The sequence below is a fragment of the Falco rusticolus genome, chromosome 1 (assembly GCF_015220075.1).
Source record: "Falco rusticolus isolate bFalRus1 chromosome 1, bFalRus1.pri, whole genome shotgun sequence".
In the NCBI taxonomy this organism is placed as follows: Eukaryota; Metazoa; Chordata; class Aves; order Falconiformes; family Falconidae; genus Falco; species Falco rusticolus.
In genome coordinates this window covers 44,568,465-44,584,398 of record NC_051187.1, presented here as the reverse complement: position 1 = coordinate 44,584,398, position 15,934 = coordinate 44,568,465, and the positions used below count along the sequence as shown (strand labels likewise).

At 36.6% G+C, this 15,934-nt stretch overlaps 1 long non-coding RNA gene and 1 pseudogene across 1 annotated transcript; both read left to right on the top strand.

Moving 5' to 3' along the window:
- Window positions 1-2,849: 2,849 nt before the first annotated feature.
- Window positions 2,850-10,495, top strand: LOC119149982. The gene is made up of 3 exons (XR_005104907.1): window positions 2,850-3,141; window positions 10,122-10,303; window positions 10,392-10,495. It is a non-coding gene; the product is annotated as an uncharacterized LOC119149982 (long non-coding RNA).
- A 2,488-nt stretch (window positions 10,496-12,983) lies between these two features.
- LOC119142567 lies at window positions 12,984-13,117 on the top strand (annotated as a pseudogene).
- The last annotated feature ends 2,817 nt before the right edge of the window (window positions 13,118-15,934 follow it).

Here is a 15,934-nt window from a genome sequence, read left to right as displayed (position 1 = left end):
GGGGTTTTTCTCTAGATGTACCTTACTAAGTGGAGCTGTGAGGTAAAGAGATTTTTATGGGGTGATGAAGATGCACTCTATTTTCACAATGGTCTGACAGTGCTTTAACTAGACATTAAAAGCATACTTGTAGTAAGAAATCACTTCGGCTTTTATCATCCTAGTTATTTTTAAGGCACACAATACTTTAACTCTGCTAGTCTCCATAAAGAAAAGGAAAGAATATTAAGAAAATATATACGCAGCCCCATGAAAATATACAACAAAGACAAAATCAGCAATGCTAAAAATCAAAGTATACCTGGAAAAATTTCCAGCAGTCAGTTCTACAAAAAATGAGAGTTCTCAGTCATTTCTCAGAACTCTAATGCTTTAATTAAAAAAAAGTAGTTCTTTGTAGTAGTTCTTTGTACCATACAACATTTATGCATTATGCTGCTTCACTGGGCTGTTATCATGTACAAGTGCTATTTTGAAAGCATATTTTGATAATGGGCATTTTAAAGAATTTCCAAATCTGTTAAAGATTATGGGTTATAATTATGGTTGGAATTACTTGTGCATATGGAAGTAATTTTTCTGTGTCCTAGTCTCAGACACAGAGACTAGACACTCAGACACAATTTTACACATTCATAGTATGAAAAATGAAGTGAAAATTTTACAAAATAGAATAGCTCAATCCCCCTGCCCATAAATTATTGCCTTCTATATTTTCTATTCATGAAATTTATCACACACAATACATTACGTAGTGTTAAGTTGGGTAATTTTAATCTTTGAAAGTTAGAGGACAGTACAGATTTACATCAGCAAGCACTATATAAATTGCATATAAGTTTGCTTGCAGTTAAGTATTGACCTGATATAATTCAAATATTTTAGCATTGGTTTAGATAAACTGGGTTGAAATCCTGTGAATTTATACTTAAAATGTATTTAAACATGGTTTATACTTATTTAACATACTGGTATTTGTTTTTACAAATTTTAAGAAAACATCTAGAAACCTCAACTTTTATGTTAAATCTGTGTAAAGACTACGACAATGAGAACGCCTAACTGAAATAAGCAGGATGAGAAAGAGTAAGTTCTCCCTTTTGTGTCTGCTATTACTTTTCTGTAGGCAGATTTCTATAATGCAGCAAACTCGAAGTTACCTGGTAGTCAATATAGGTACGTACTTAAAAAAAAATACAATAACGTCCCATGACTGCTTGTAAAACTTTAGACTTGGTAAGGTTTTGGAAAACTGTACAAGTCTAAAATTAATTATTTCTAAAATTTCCTTAAATTAAGACCAATTTCTACCCTTATGGAATGATTTTTTTGCATTCTTGTATTTAAGTTTTGATTTGGGTCTTAATTACTGTTGATAGTTAAGGGGAAATGGCAGCTAAGTTGTTTCACTGTTTCAGCTTTCAGCCAGTGACAGTGTTACACTTAAAAACTCCACATAGAGAACATACTTATGTGTTTGATACCAATTTTTGGTATCGATACTACTAGCAATATACAGTTTTCACTCCTAAGACAGCATTACTATGTATTCCTCCATCTCAGAAATATAGACTGGGTCCAAGACAGACAAATCAATTGGACTGTAATTTAATAAGGACTTCAGGACCTGAACCCATTAAGATTGTTAAAAATGGAAATGTCTCATAACCTTGCTCTGACATTGTAATGACTGAAGCAGCTACACATCACTGTAATCAAACTTTTAAAGTCCTTTTTTCTTCTGTCATTGAATTTTCAACTATCTCATTTCAATGGATGGGACCTGCAGTAGCAATGTCAAGGGATTTTGAATAATGTCCAAATGGTATAATTTAAATGTCAAGAAGTAGGAAATTCAGAACTAATGTTACTATTCCCCCAGACATTTGCCAGCAAATGTCTCATGATAATTACATGACATTCTTCAGAAATCATTGAGGTAAAGAATAGGATCATCTGGTTTCCAGGCTTCTGAGATTTGGGCATATATGTTAGGTAGGAAACTGTTCTTTTGAAAACTTTTTCTATGTGTGTGTTGAAAAGTTACTTTAATACTTCTTTTAATTTAAGATAAATTTTGTTTTCTTTAATCTACAGGTTTGGAGAACACATTCTTTTATTGCTTAAGAGAATGAAATAGTACTTTATAAAGGAAAGATACTAATATAATATCATATCTATTAGAAATATAGGAAGAATGACTGATCACCTGCTTCATCTCTGCAAGAAAAAAGACTTTCTACTTCTGGCAAACTCTCCAATTACGTAAGTGCACGATCTTTATGAAAGGCATTGCTTTCTGAAAGGTGTTAACGATGGCTGGATAATCACCTTAACAACATTCCATTTTAATGTCGGGGGTAGGCAAGAAAACTCAATGCTCATTTTTTTCTGACATCATTTATGACTACACCTAGAAAGATCTATTTTCAAAGAACAGATTTGACAGCTGTTTCCCTTATCACTATCTACAGTTTTGTGCATCCACTTTAATTTATGGTTACTAGTCTCTGTTTCTGGAAGAACATTGCACATGAGCATATTACTAGGAACACACTGCTTTCACATTGCTTTTATCAAATAAACTAAATAATTTGCTAGTATTCTGTGCAAAAAATAGCAACAACTAAACCTGAAAGTTATAAATGTCATTAATGGGAACTGAAGTGAGAATGGCAGGATTTTGGCAGAGATTTAAGACAGCAGAAATGACACGAAAGAATCAAGACTAAATTCTCCCAAGCCTCCCCCATTTTTTTTTCCTAATTAGACACTAGTGAATACTGAAGTAAATTCTCTGCCACTGGTGACTTTTCATCCGTTTCAGGCAAGAAGACTCAACAAGGAGCAACAAATACAGCAGCAGCTGAAGCACACATAACATGATGGAAAAATACAAGCAGGGTGGGAGAATGAATTAAGCAGGCAACAGACCGTCTTCAGTACTGAGTAGCCAACAGGGTTATCCCACTCCTGCTGCTGTACTGCGACACCTTCTTGGTCATGCTTCTGTTTTGGGTTGGCATTGAAGATATAATCCTACTCTACAGCGTATCCTACCTTGGCGCTATTGGGCATCCCAAGAGAATGGACAAATCATTCAGTTCTTAAAGAGGGACAAAATGGAACATATTTACATGTGTAAGTAGCCACCTACAGTATTATTTAAAATTACTTATTAAAAAAATATGATTGCTCCTTGGGAGCTAGGACTAAGGCTACCATGAAATGAGAGGCCAAGGACAGGTATGTCACATTTAAGTGGCTGATGGTCTGGCCAGGCAATCATTTTCCATTTTGAGGGCTCTCATCCAATTTTGTGAAGTTAAAAGGTTGGGTTTTCCCAGTGCATGGGGAAAAAAGCATTCAAAACTTAGGAAGTAGTAGAGAAAGAGAGCTCCATCAATGCGTACTTGTCTGTCATTATGTTCACAGAGGAAACTGAGCATATATGTGCAGGGTATATTCTGTTCAGGAAAGAGATGTCCCAAGAAATACTGCCCTTTCCTCTCTTCCATCCTCCTCATTCCCAGCCCCCTTCACTCTCCTCACTGTGTCATTCTCATGAAACTGTTCTGTTTTGGGGCACTGCAAATCAGAGCACTCAGCTGATCTAAATTAGTATCTTTGATTATTATTTTTTTTAAAACAAGGATCATTTGATTTACATTTTATAGCACAATTCCCTGAACTGTTGTATTAGTACAACATACACAGCAACATATATGAACAACAGCAGTTGAGAGAAGCAATGATGGAACAAGTTGCTCAGAGGGGTGGTAGATGTCCCATTCCTAGAAACATTCAAGGTCAGGTTGGATGGGTCTTTGAGCAACCTGACCTATTTGAAGATGTCCCTGCTCATTGCAGAGAGATTGGACTAGATGACCTTTAAATGTCCCTTCCACCCCAAACTATTCTATGATTCTATGAATTTCAGTTCAAATCAGTAGCAAATGCAGTAAAGTTTTGTTTATTTATCTCAACCTACATGTTGTACTGTGAAGGTTTATGCAGTGTTTGGTTGGGGTTTTTTTGGCTCGTTGTGTTTTTTTAAACATTGAGATCTAGTAAGAACAGCTAGAAAAATACTCTTTGGAAAAACCAGGAACCATATGTGGTACTACAGAATGGGAGAGGGAGAAGAGAGAGAGGGAGTAGAAATAAAGTTCAGTCTTCCAAAACTTTCCACCCTGCCAAACTGCATTAGCTTAGTCTGTATCTCACACCCTGGAACCTTTGTTGAGCACTGCGCAGCCAATCCAATGAACTCCTTTCAGGAATTAACTGAACCCAAATTTTCTGCCCATGAATCCAGTATCCTAACTGGTATCTAAAGAGCAGGTGGGTCTACATTTGCTTTCTCCAGCAGAAATCCAAAAACGAGTGATCACAATTACACTAAATGCCTGTGATCTGAGAATTATCAAAATATTAAGCTCACTCAGAGAACATGATACCTAGATCATTGTTAGCCTTACCTGGAAAATGTAGGTAGAGCATACCTCTATATAGACCTAAGGCAGCACAGGTCAGTCCTGGATACACAGAAAATTGTAGCTGTTGGCTTCCAGGGAACCATGGAGCTGAACTGAATGCTGCCTAAGGAGTGCTGGTCCCTCGAGGGTTAACCTGTGACTTGATGAGGTCTTCAGAACAATGTTTTTCAACTTCATATGGCTGATGTAATCTCAACATTTTTAGGCCTCTATCACTGGGATGTGTTTTACAGCTTCAGAGAAACTTCCAGTCATATATATATTTTCCATTAATCCCTGAACTTCATAAACTCAGAATGATTTAAATAATTAGCAGAGAAAATAAGGTAAACAACTGTTCACTTCTGTAATAATAAAGCACAGAGACTCCCTGAGATTTTTGTCACTCATTCTGTGGAAGCTAAAGAGAATCAGTTGTAGACTTCTCAGACAGTATGACTAAGGTAAATCTGCTTCCCTCATGTCAAGGATTGTTCTGAGACTTGTTTAGCATCATGCCAAGAATGGTGTTTAGACATTTAACTCCCCTCTAGGGCTTTTCTTTGCTAGAATCTGTAGACACCTACATTTCTTCTCTTTATTATGAACTCTGAAATCTGCAGAAGAATGAAAAGGGCAAAAAGCTCTGTAGGGATGCCTGACCTTAGAAGTAGGATGCCTCCAGAAACTACAGAAACTATAGCAATTTATAAGTACTTAGACTATTATTAAAATCCAGAGATGTTTTTCATTATATGTGGGTGAAATGTCACTGAAATGTGGGCACATTTAAAGAACTCGCCAGATCATTGGAATGCTTTCTTCTCTGATTAGCTGGACTCCTTTCTGGTTTTTACTAAGAGATTTTAATTCAGTTTAAGTGAACTCTCAGGAGAGCATGGAAGTGTGCTGTTAACTTCTGGTCAAAAAAAGGAACAAAGCTAATAGTAATACCATGTTCAGAACTCAGGAACCCAGAAAAATAAAAATAACCCTATCACAAAATCCCAGGATTGTTGAGGCTAAAAGGGACCTCTGGAGATGGTCTGGTCCAACCTCCTGCTCAAGTAAGGCCAGCTGGAGTAGGTTTCCCAGGACCATGTGCAGTCACAGGTTGAACATCCTGAAGGATGAAGCTCTCTTCCAGGCTGAACACCACTAGCACTCTCAGTTTCCCCTTGTAGGACTGATGCTTCAGTCTCAATCATCCTCATGGTCCTTCACTGGACTTGTTGCAGTATGGCCGCATCTTTCTCAGACTGTATTTCTTGTACTAATACCGAAAAATATTTGTTAATTATTTCCTGAAAACTACAGTAGAAAGAAGATTTTTGTACATTGATTAAAAAACCCAAACAAATTGGTTTGCATTACATTCAGATGGAGCCTATTAATCACAACTTCCACAGCTTTTCATGGAGAACATCTGACTGCCTTATCTTCCTAAAGCACTAGAATATAAGAGCCAAAATATGCTCTTTAAAGTCTCAGTTGAAAGCAATAGCTTTTTATACTAACTTATGTGCCAATCCACTATACTTACTATAGTTTGTTCATAAATTTCTGAACAGATTAATGTAGGGGTAAAGGAAGATTCTTGTGTACAGAGAGACCTGTGCTGAGAGTATCAGCACAAAACACAGCATGAAAAAGAAGGCAAGGAAAAGGACATTTAAACTGTTGAAAAAAGGCATGGGTGCCCAAGACACAATTTAGGAACTGAAAACTCAGGGAAGTTTTAAAATAAAACAAATACTTAATAGTACTGTATAACACTGCAAATATTATATAGTCATAGAGTGAACTAAACAAACAAAGGAAAGACAGACACACAACTAGAAAAGGATCCTAAAAGCTCACTGGCTGTGAGGAAAGCTTTTACAAAGCAGTTCTCAGCAGACACATATACTTTATTCCTTGAGCTTGTAGATAATTTTCAGTCCACTGTTAGGTTAATTACAAAAGAATGTATTTAGATGATGAAGTTTCAGCATATGTCTATAGTATTGTTCAATAGCAAGAACTAGCATCCACTGTACAAATAATACTCATTCCCTTCTTTAAATGAAACATCTAGACTTTTCAGCGTGTCACTTTCAACTTTGTTTCAAGAAAACTAGTCTTCACCATAATCATCCTAATACTTTAAAAGACTTTATTAATGGACAGACTTTTGTACACTGGCAAGTGACAGTAAGTACCTATTTTCCTGGATGTCACTGATGATATTCAATGCGAATTAGATTTTTGGAAGAATATTTCAAAAAAGCGTGTAAATATAGACTGTCATTTACAAAAGAGATTCTCAAACTTTTCAGAAGTACCACCTCTTTTTGTCTTGTCTATCTTTTCTACCTCTGACTCGGAAGGTTGTCCAAAAACAAGGGCATGTTCATATTAACTTTATATTTCTATCTCCTGCTTGTAAGTGCAATGTTGCCAGCAGTTTAGATATCAACTCTATCGCTAAAGCAAACATCGTGACCACTGATTGCACACACAGTTGCAAACACTGCCTTAATGAATACACTTGCATGGGTGCTCCCATAAGGCAGTCCCAAATGCCTCTTTTGGGATCTTAACATTGCAAAAAAATATGGCATTTGACACACTCATTTCTTGAATGTGTATTATCTGGCTTACATGTGATCATACTTGTGTAATCATATAGAATCTAATTCTCAGACTGTGAATCAGCCCTGCCTTGGAGTCATATGCCTAGCTTGTAGAAGCAAAGCACTGCAGAGAATATGCATGGAATAGCTCATATCTTGAAGGTAAAAAATAGATAATTTTTTTTTAAAGTGGTATCTTTTTAAAAATTTCACACTATCAGAAATAGTACCAGAAACTTTTAACTTCTGCAGATGTTGTGGATAACTGGTAAGAAAACTGTTTCCTGTCTTCGTTTTGTGATCTTCTGAATTATAGAATCCTTTCTATGACTCAGCTGTATATAGATTGAGACTTCTGTCTCCAGAAACACACTTGCCTCTCCACATTTAAACAACACACTGTAATAACCACAAATTATTCTATGTAAGTGGTAGTTTTGGTTCACGTAACTCTTGGAGCCCAGTGATATTGTAAAAACACAACTTGCACAAACCCCATCAAAATTTTAGGCCAGAACCTGGCACTACAGTTTAATGCTTATCTAATCTTAGAAGCATAATAGTTACAGACAAGTAGGAACTGAGTTACAGGTGAGTAAGCCAATGAATTTATAGCTTTTCCACCCCACGGACCGCAGAGCCTCAAGAAATAATGATTTGTCAACCTTTCTGTCTCTCACTTGCAATGCCACAACAATTTGTTAGTAACCAGAGTAGTTGGAAGAATAATTTAAAAGAAATTACTGTAGTTTGACTGTGTTATAGGTAAGAACCTAGCTCTGCATTTGCTTGTACACTAAACTCAAATGCATTAAGCTAAAACCTGAAAGCAGCTTATTGGGTATTAGAGAATGAATAACCTGAGGATGGGTTGCCAGTAAAATAAAGACAGCAATATATCCAGGTTGCGTAAAGCTTTGTCAAACTGTAGATTCTTTCAAGTCTTTTCTTCTAGCACAGAGGCGGAAAAGGCATGGTGAAAGATACAAACAAAACCCTATTGCTTTGAAATGCGTGTGATCCCAGCGCAGTCAGCCTTGTGTATGATCTTGTTGAGTACTTTATATTTTCTCAGATGAAGCACTATTTCTTTTACTGTCACTTTTTAAATTCTGACTGCATCTCATAACATTTAGTTCACAGCTGAGGGAGTCTGTAAGATTACATACTTTCATACTTCAGGAATTCTGAAATAATTGTCATGAATCTCTACCCTGGCATCCAAAGCCTGTCCTTGTGCAGAAAGGAACTATGATCTTTATCCAAAGCATCCTTTCCAAACCATCTTCACCAAAGCCATGTGCAACATTGTTCTAAGACATAGGAGAAAATCATATGATCATAATAAAAGAAACCAATCACATCTTCATGCTTTCACGCAGTTCATAAGCAATATACACAACTACATAAAAAAGGAATTATGTATACATAGCATAGGCTATGAACACTTCTTTAGAAAAGGCAAGATTTGTAATAAATTACCTACTTTTTAGAAATACGAAATAGAAAGGTCTGATCTGACTATAACATTAACAATGTAGAAATCATTATTTGAAGGAGGTTTTTAGAAATAATAAAAGCAAAAGAAAGTTTATTTCCTCTTTGACAAGAATGTGATATATCAACACAATATAAACAGGCATAAGTAGGTAGAATTTACAACAAATGTTAACTCGTGTATATATGAAGAATTATCTAGAATACCATTCCACTTGCCCAGCATGTTCATATCTACATTGTTTCACACTGCAAGCACATAGATTTAAGTCATCATATTATTACATTACCTTAGTATTAAGCAGTGATTACACTACCTCACTTATTAGTCCCATATGTTCTGTTCAGCACTGTCAATTCTGTTTGAATCTTACCTGTGTTAGAGAACCACACAAAGGTTTCCTGATTGGGCTTTGAGGGAAGAAAGTGTCAGATGTCCTCAGGTTATCAGAAGGTTTTCCTCTACACTGATGACTGATTGCAATGGCATTTTAATGTGAAATTCTTTTGTAACACAAAGCCAAATAATCAATAAAGGGAAAACCCATGTAGGGTATTACTGAGGTGAAGAGCTAGATGAACACTTTAAATTATTAAGATTGCTCTTAATAGTTTTAGATTTACATATAAGTATATACTTAGATAGACCTGGCATTACAAAACACATTCTGAATTGAGATAAGCTGCAGCCATACCATCCTGCTGTTTCCCACCCCGTCTTCACACTGATACTCATGAGAAAGGACAGTTGTTAGGATCCTTCTAACAAGGCTGCAGCTACCTTGGCTGTGATCACATCGCCTGCTGCTGAGGCACCAGCGCAGAACCCAGTGCATGGTACGTCTGTATGTGCCCTTCAGTACCATGTTGCCGTATCAGAACTAGTTTTGAAGCAGTTGCTTGGGTCTAGTTAACAGCCGAGCCATGGCAACATGAAGCTCAATGCAGCTGTGATGGCAGTGTAGTCAAGGTAGATAAATTATTCATGCAGGGGTGTTATAATGTGGTGAGATGCATTTCTCTCATTCATAGAACACATTCTTTAATCTCCATAGCATGATTTCATTTTCTGATAATTCAGTCAAACAGTAAAAGCATGGGAACAATGAGTTGCTATGAAAAAATAATTAATTAGAATGAGCAGCATCCTCTGAAAAGTAACCCGGTAGAAAGATTTGGGAGTCAGCTATTTTGTAGTTGAGGGAAATATGTTTTTATTTCCTAGTTTGAATGGGATGTAAGAAATTATGTGTAACTTTTTTCATGAGCCTGTCCCCATGCCCATAAAATATAACTTTTAATATATAAAAATAAAATGTCAATTTAGGTGATTGTATAGCACAGATCAGACTGGTAGGTTAACATAGTCCTAAGAAACAGCTATGACTGTCAGCAAGATGATTGTGAGCTGAGCCTTCCCATTTATGGAGCCACATCCAGCCCTGGTACAGCTATCTAAATGTTAATTTCTCATTCTGTATATCAAGTATTGTCTATAACTCAGTTTTGATGGTATTGCTCTTCTCTACAGCACAGCATGGCTTCAGATCTCTTGCCACGTAGGACAGCTGACAATTCAACATGGAAAAAAAGAAAATTATAAAAGAAGTCATGTCATTCTGCCTTCCCACGGTCCATCTGTCCCTGCACCTGGTAGGAGTAGTCAGGAGTTGTCTTTGGCGTGAACACCATGTGTTCTTTGCTGAACTGAAAGTAAGTATTTCTGTGGCAAAGCATAAATGTGCTCTTAGGAGATACCCTTTCATTAATAAAAGTCTGTTTCATCTCCAAAATTTTGCAGCCATCCTCTTTGCCATCTTCCAAATACTAACAGCACTGATGAAATCATTTGGAGTTGGAACAAAAAGACCAATTTTTACTTTTCTTGAAAAAATCATAATCAAGTAACATGAAAGGTAAGAAGTTATTTTCCGATGAGGCTAAAATTTGATACAACTCAATGTTAGAGTTCTGTCAGTACACTTGAAAGACCAAGGCCCTGACAAAAAGTGATTGGGAAATAAGATAACTGTGTTCTTTCTCTAAGCATCTCAAATACTTATGTATTTCATATCCTACAGAAAAGCTTAGTCACTGCATTAAAGAAGATAAGAAATCCTCATCTCTTTTGATGATGATGTTATGCTTTTCAAGGAGTAATTAAATAGCCACCAAGAATAAAAAGCTCTAATTCACCTGAGGAGAAAAACCTGGATTCAGGTTTCTTCTTCATAAAATCGTTAAAATTTACACATACTTACAATATGAATTTGGGAACTTAAATGAGGATTTCTGACCCTCAAGTGCACTCCTTGATAAGTAGATCAAAAAGTCAGCCTCTCACTGGTCCCTTGAATCTTAAGTTATTCATATGCAATTATGGGGAATTGAGACTTTGCCCTAATGTCTCTGTAATCACACCAAACTATTGTGATTTAAGTAAAATGTTCAGAAGTGATGGCTATAGCTCTTACTCATCAGGCACTATTTAAATATATTAAGCTATATTTAAATATAGCTTAAACTATCCTAGACAACTAATCTAACCACTCAACTTCAGGGGAAAACACGTGACAAGGCAATTCTTCCTGCAGTACTTCATGAGAAAGAAACAACCTGGAGTCAATCAAGTTGTTTCATTCATTATCTGAAAAGACATTCCTAGTATAAGGGATTACTTAAAGAGCTTGCCTATAGAAAAGAGGGGATGTTTTCAGAGTTTACCATTTGGCTTTAAGGTTATTAATAATGATACCATGTTTCTGCCCCACAAAATAGTCACCATAGAAGAATAATAATTAAAACAAAGTTTAATAAGAGGTTTGCTTGGTATTATCTTCATTTTTTCCCCTCTGACATTCTTGAGTAGTGCAATTAGAATGCAAATTCTTTTTTTTTTTTTTAATTTTTAATGTTTTTCTTTTTTTTACAATATTGAAAAAAGATTCCATAATTTCCCTGTTTTTCATAGTGGTTCAACAGTTCAATTCAGCTGCCAGGATATTCATTTTACCTCAAGAATAAAATTAATACATAGGTTTATTTCTGGTCACTGGATTTTTTGGAGTATCTCTTCTTCGTTATGACCAACAATTGAATACCAAGAGCAATTTTGGGTAGGTGGGCAGACAGTAAATGGATATTTCAAAAATGTTACAGAATGCTTTATGTACAAAATAAGTACATAAACATGCATAATGTTTGATGTTATTTCCTATTGTAGCAGATGGTATAGAATATTATTGCTTTTTTTTAAGCAGATTCTAGGTGGCAATGTTTTTAAATACATATGGAATCATCATTAATGCATTAAATAAGAAAATAATAATTTAATAGCTATGTGGGCACAATTTGCAAATACATTCATATTTCATAAGTGAACCAAGGTGAATTCCTATCCATAGTTTCATAAAATAAATAGATATTTAACAAAAACAGAGCCAGTTGTGGCTTACAAAACTATATAATGAATATTTTGTATTGGTTTTATTCATAAATGGATTTAATTATTTATTAAGTGAAAAGTTGTTTGTATTCCGAGGTAAGTAAATATAAATTATTTCCCAAAAATTCATTAAAATGTAGGAAAAGGTTTACAGTACCTCCATTTAAACCTACAAAGAGTATTCAAACTCAGAGATTCAAATGGGTTAGGCACCGTAGACCACATCTTATATCCAGAGAGTGAGGTAATTGTATCTAATTGATTTGATTAAAGACTTATTATATCTGTATAGATATATTTTGATTGAAGTGGTTCTTCTGTATATGTACACATACAATCAAACTCCTTTTTCAATGTTTTCTCTGTTAAAGCAAATATCCTCATTTAGTTTTTAATTGTTTCTGCATTGTTTAGCATATTTTAAAGGAATTATTTCAGCTTCACATTTGCCTGAAAAAATACGCCTACTATTATGTTTTTTCTAACCAGTTAGTATAATACATTTTCAAAAGATTACAGAAACAGTATTTGTTCTGTTGGTTCATAAATAACTTTTAAGCGTGACCTTTGTATAGCGATCTTACTAAAGTATCCAAAATTGTTCATTCTATACTCCACCCTATTGCCTTGTAGATACTTTGTTTGCATTAATATGACATGTCCTAAAATTTTGCCATCACTATCATGCAGGATGCTTTTTTTAAAATCCAACAAGAAAGTAAAAACAAAGCTGAAATTGAAATTGGCAGCAGATAATCATGGACAGAAGTTTAGGTTTGCCAAAACATTTAACACACGTACTCCTGAGAGCTCCGCTTCGTAACCACGTTAACATTGTGAGAAATCTCGGCCTGAGGAAGGAAACGGGTCGGTTGAGTGCGTGATCTTGCTCTTCTTCATGTTCCCAAGCTAGACAGGCAAAATAAAGGCAAGTGAAATACAACAAACCCACTGTCCTGGGTGGGATGGGGGGAGGCTCATGCCCTGCGCTCTGGGTGTGCTGACCCCTGCGATTTCCCCAAAAGTGGGGAACTTGCTTGCATAACTTGTGATACTGGGAGATTGTGTGGTACTTAGTTGCAGGCTGGGGTTAAGCCATGACACCAACTAGCTTAAAAAGTAATTTAGAAGGGACTTAAAAATAGGACATGCTACTTAAAACATACTTTAAGACAAAGCTGATAAAAAGTCCAGACCTCTGGAATTGTCCTGGTTTCAGCTGGGACATGAGAAGCCGGGAGGGAGCAGAGCCAGGACAGCTGACCCGGACCAGCCAAAGGCATGTTCCCTGCCACAGACCGTCGTGCTCAGTGTATTAAATGGGGGGGTTCACCAGGGCTGGCCGATCACTGCTTGGGGAGGGCCTGGGCATCAGTCAGCGGGTAGTGAGCAACTCTATTGTGCATCACTTGTTTGTTTGTTTGTTTCCTTTTGGGTTATATTTCTCTCTCCCTTTCTCTCCCTTTCATTACTGCTACTACTACTATTACTTATCTATTATTAATAATTATTGGTTATTAATATTATATTTTATTTCCTTTAAATTATTAAATTGTTCTTATCTCAACCCACGAGTTTTACCTTTCCTCCCCATCGCACTGAGTGGGAAGGGGGAGTGGGTGAGCAGCTGCATGGTGCACGGTTGCCAGATAAGACCAACCGTGACAGGAATGAAATCATTAAAAAGACCCCCTAAAACTAAGTGCATATTAATTTAACTTCTTAAAATACTGTGAATAACCTAAATCTACAATAGAATGTATTCAGTGCACCCTCCATCTCATTTTTAATTTAACACAAGTCATTTGACACCCATATGATACCAAAAGTCTAAATTAACCTGACCCGAGGAATTTTTTTTCAGGGTTATTTTACTGGATCCAAATCACACTGCAGTGCCACAGGCTGTTGCATTCATTCCACTACTGATGGAGTGGCTTGTGGAGGTAAGGTGGTGGGATGAAAGGAAGGACATGTGGGTGGGCTAAGAAAGCGCAAGAACTTCTAAAGGTAATACTGCTGCTAAATTCCCAATGTGAACTTCAGCGTTATGGAATAGTGAACTGCTGGGTCCACACACACAAAAAAAAAAAAAAGGGGGGGGTGGGTGCGGGGTGGGGCGCGGATTTTCAGCAATTCAGTAAATTGATACTTCTTAAAATGTCACAGATGGATTCTGGGATATGTATCCTAGAAAGTCACCTTGGTGCTACATTATAGGGGGTTGGAGGAGGTGGGAGGGAAACTGCTGGACTTCTGGGTGCCACAGATACTGTGACTACATAGCATCATCCTTAGAAATTTTCAAAGCTGTAGAAGAGTTCTGAACCACCCAATTGTGATTTCAAAATTATCCCTGCTCTGAGCGGGGATCCAACCTAACTTTTTAATGCTGCTACAGCCCCTGGCTTTCTCTTTGTAGGTGGTGAATCCTCTACATAACCTTGTCCTGCAGCTGTGAACAGCTCAGCTTCTATTTGCATGTGGACTGAGGCTGAATTTGTGAGTACTTCTGTCCCTAAACAAATTCAGAAAAAAACTGGCAGTTGATAGCTTTTCCTTTGCCCTACACCATACCTGCTAATGCTGACATGGGCATAGCCAATTTGCAGAAAAGGCCCAGTACAAAGCTGTTTGGTCCTTGCTTGGCCGTTTGGGTACTTGAATAGCAGGTAATTGCAGTGCCCGCACACCATTTTATCTTCACACTGTTCTTTTATACATCTGTTTCAAGGGAAAACACTCATCATGTCCTGTTCCAAACGAGTTTCACCTAGTTAGCTTTGCAGCTGCAGTAGTAGGTATGTCACTATCTTATCTATCAGCTAAATATTGCCTCCTCATACAGCATGGCAGCTGTTTTCACTTATTTACTAACCTATTCTGACTCAGCAGGAAATACATTTTGTGATGGTCAGGGTGGTAGGCAGAGGACCTGGGTCAAAGGATCAGGTATCAGAACCCATAAACATTTGTCTCAAGTACACAGGGATTTCTGAAAAATAGATGTCTTTGAGACTATGTCCATCTCATTACGTTTAATGCAGAATATTGCAGTTTAATGTGGGCATATTTAGGACAAAAATCTATATACATCCTTAAAAGACATATTCTCAGACTACTGCTCATAAAAAGGTCTTGTTTGGAGGGAGAGTAAGAGGACAACTAAAGCATATTTTCAGCTCTTTGGCTCAATTACTTTTGGAAGTCGAAGAAAACATCAGTGAAGTATTTAAAACACTTTGATAAGGAAGGCCCGGATTGCAACCACAGGGTCAAGGAAAATTTTGATTATGTCATTTAGCTAATTATGTTCAGGTCTGAGCTGTTCTAAAATACATCCCTAAAACTTCAAAATCCTCAGAATAAACCTAAAAGCTGACTTCTATCAGCAGCTGCCTCCTCAAAGTAACAAGCGATTCAGTAGTTGAAGAGGGGGACCAAAATTTATTCTTCTCATTATAAAACTCCCATTTCTTTCAGTATAGAAGAAAAACTGTATGAAATGTCACCTTGTTACATCTTCTGTTTGCTACCGATATCTTCACAGGATGCCCATAAATCTGCCTACAGTGCATTTTGCATTCAGCCACAAGTATACACTTGATGTCTGGTGAGCCATTGAAGTCATTTAGGAAATACCCGCAATCACAGGTCTATGAGCACATAAAGCATAGCTATCAGACTGGAGAGAAAAAAAAAATCACAATTACGTTGAATCTTTATCATCAAGAAGTCAGTTGACTCTGTTTATGGGAGAGTAGGAAATAGGACCTTTCTCAATATTCCTCTTATGCAGAGTCTCACATATTTGTGATACATTGGGTGGCATTTCTGCTGTGAAACTCCCTCAGACAAGCTATATTGCAGCTGTAAATTTTAGATCTAGCCCACAACGT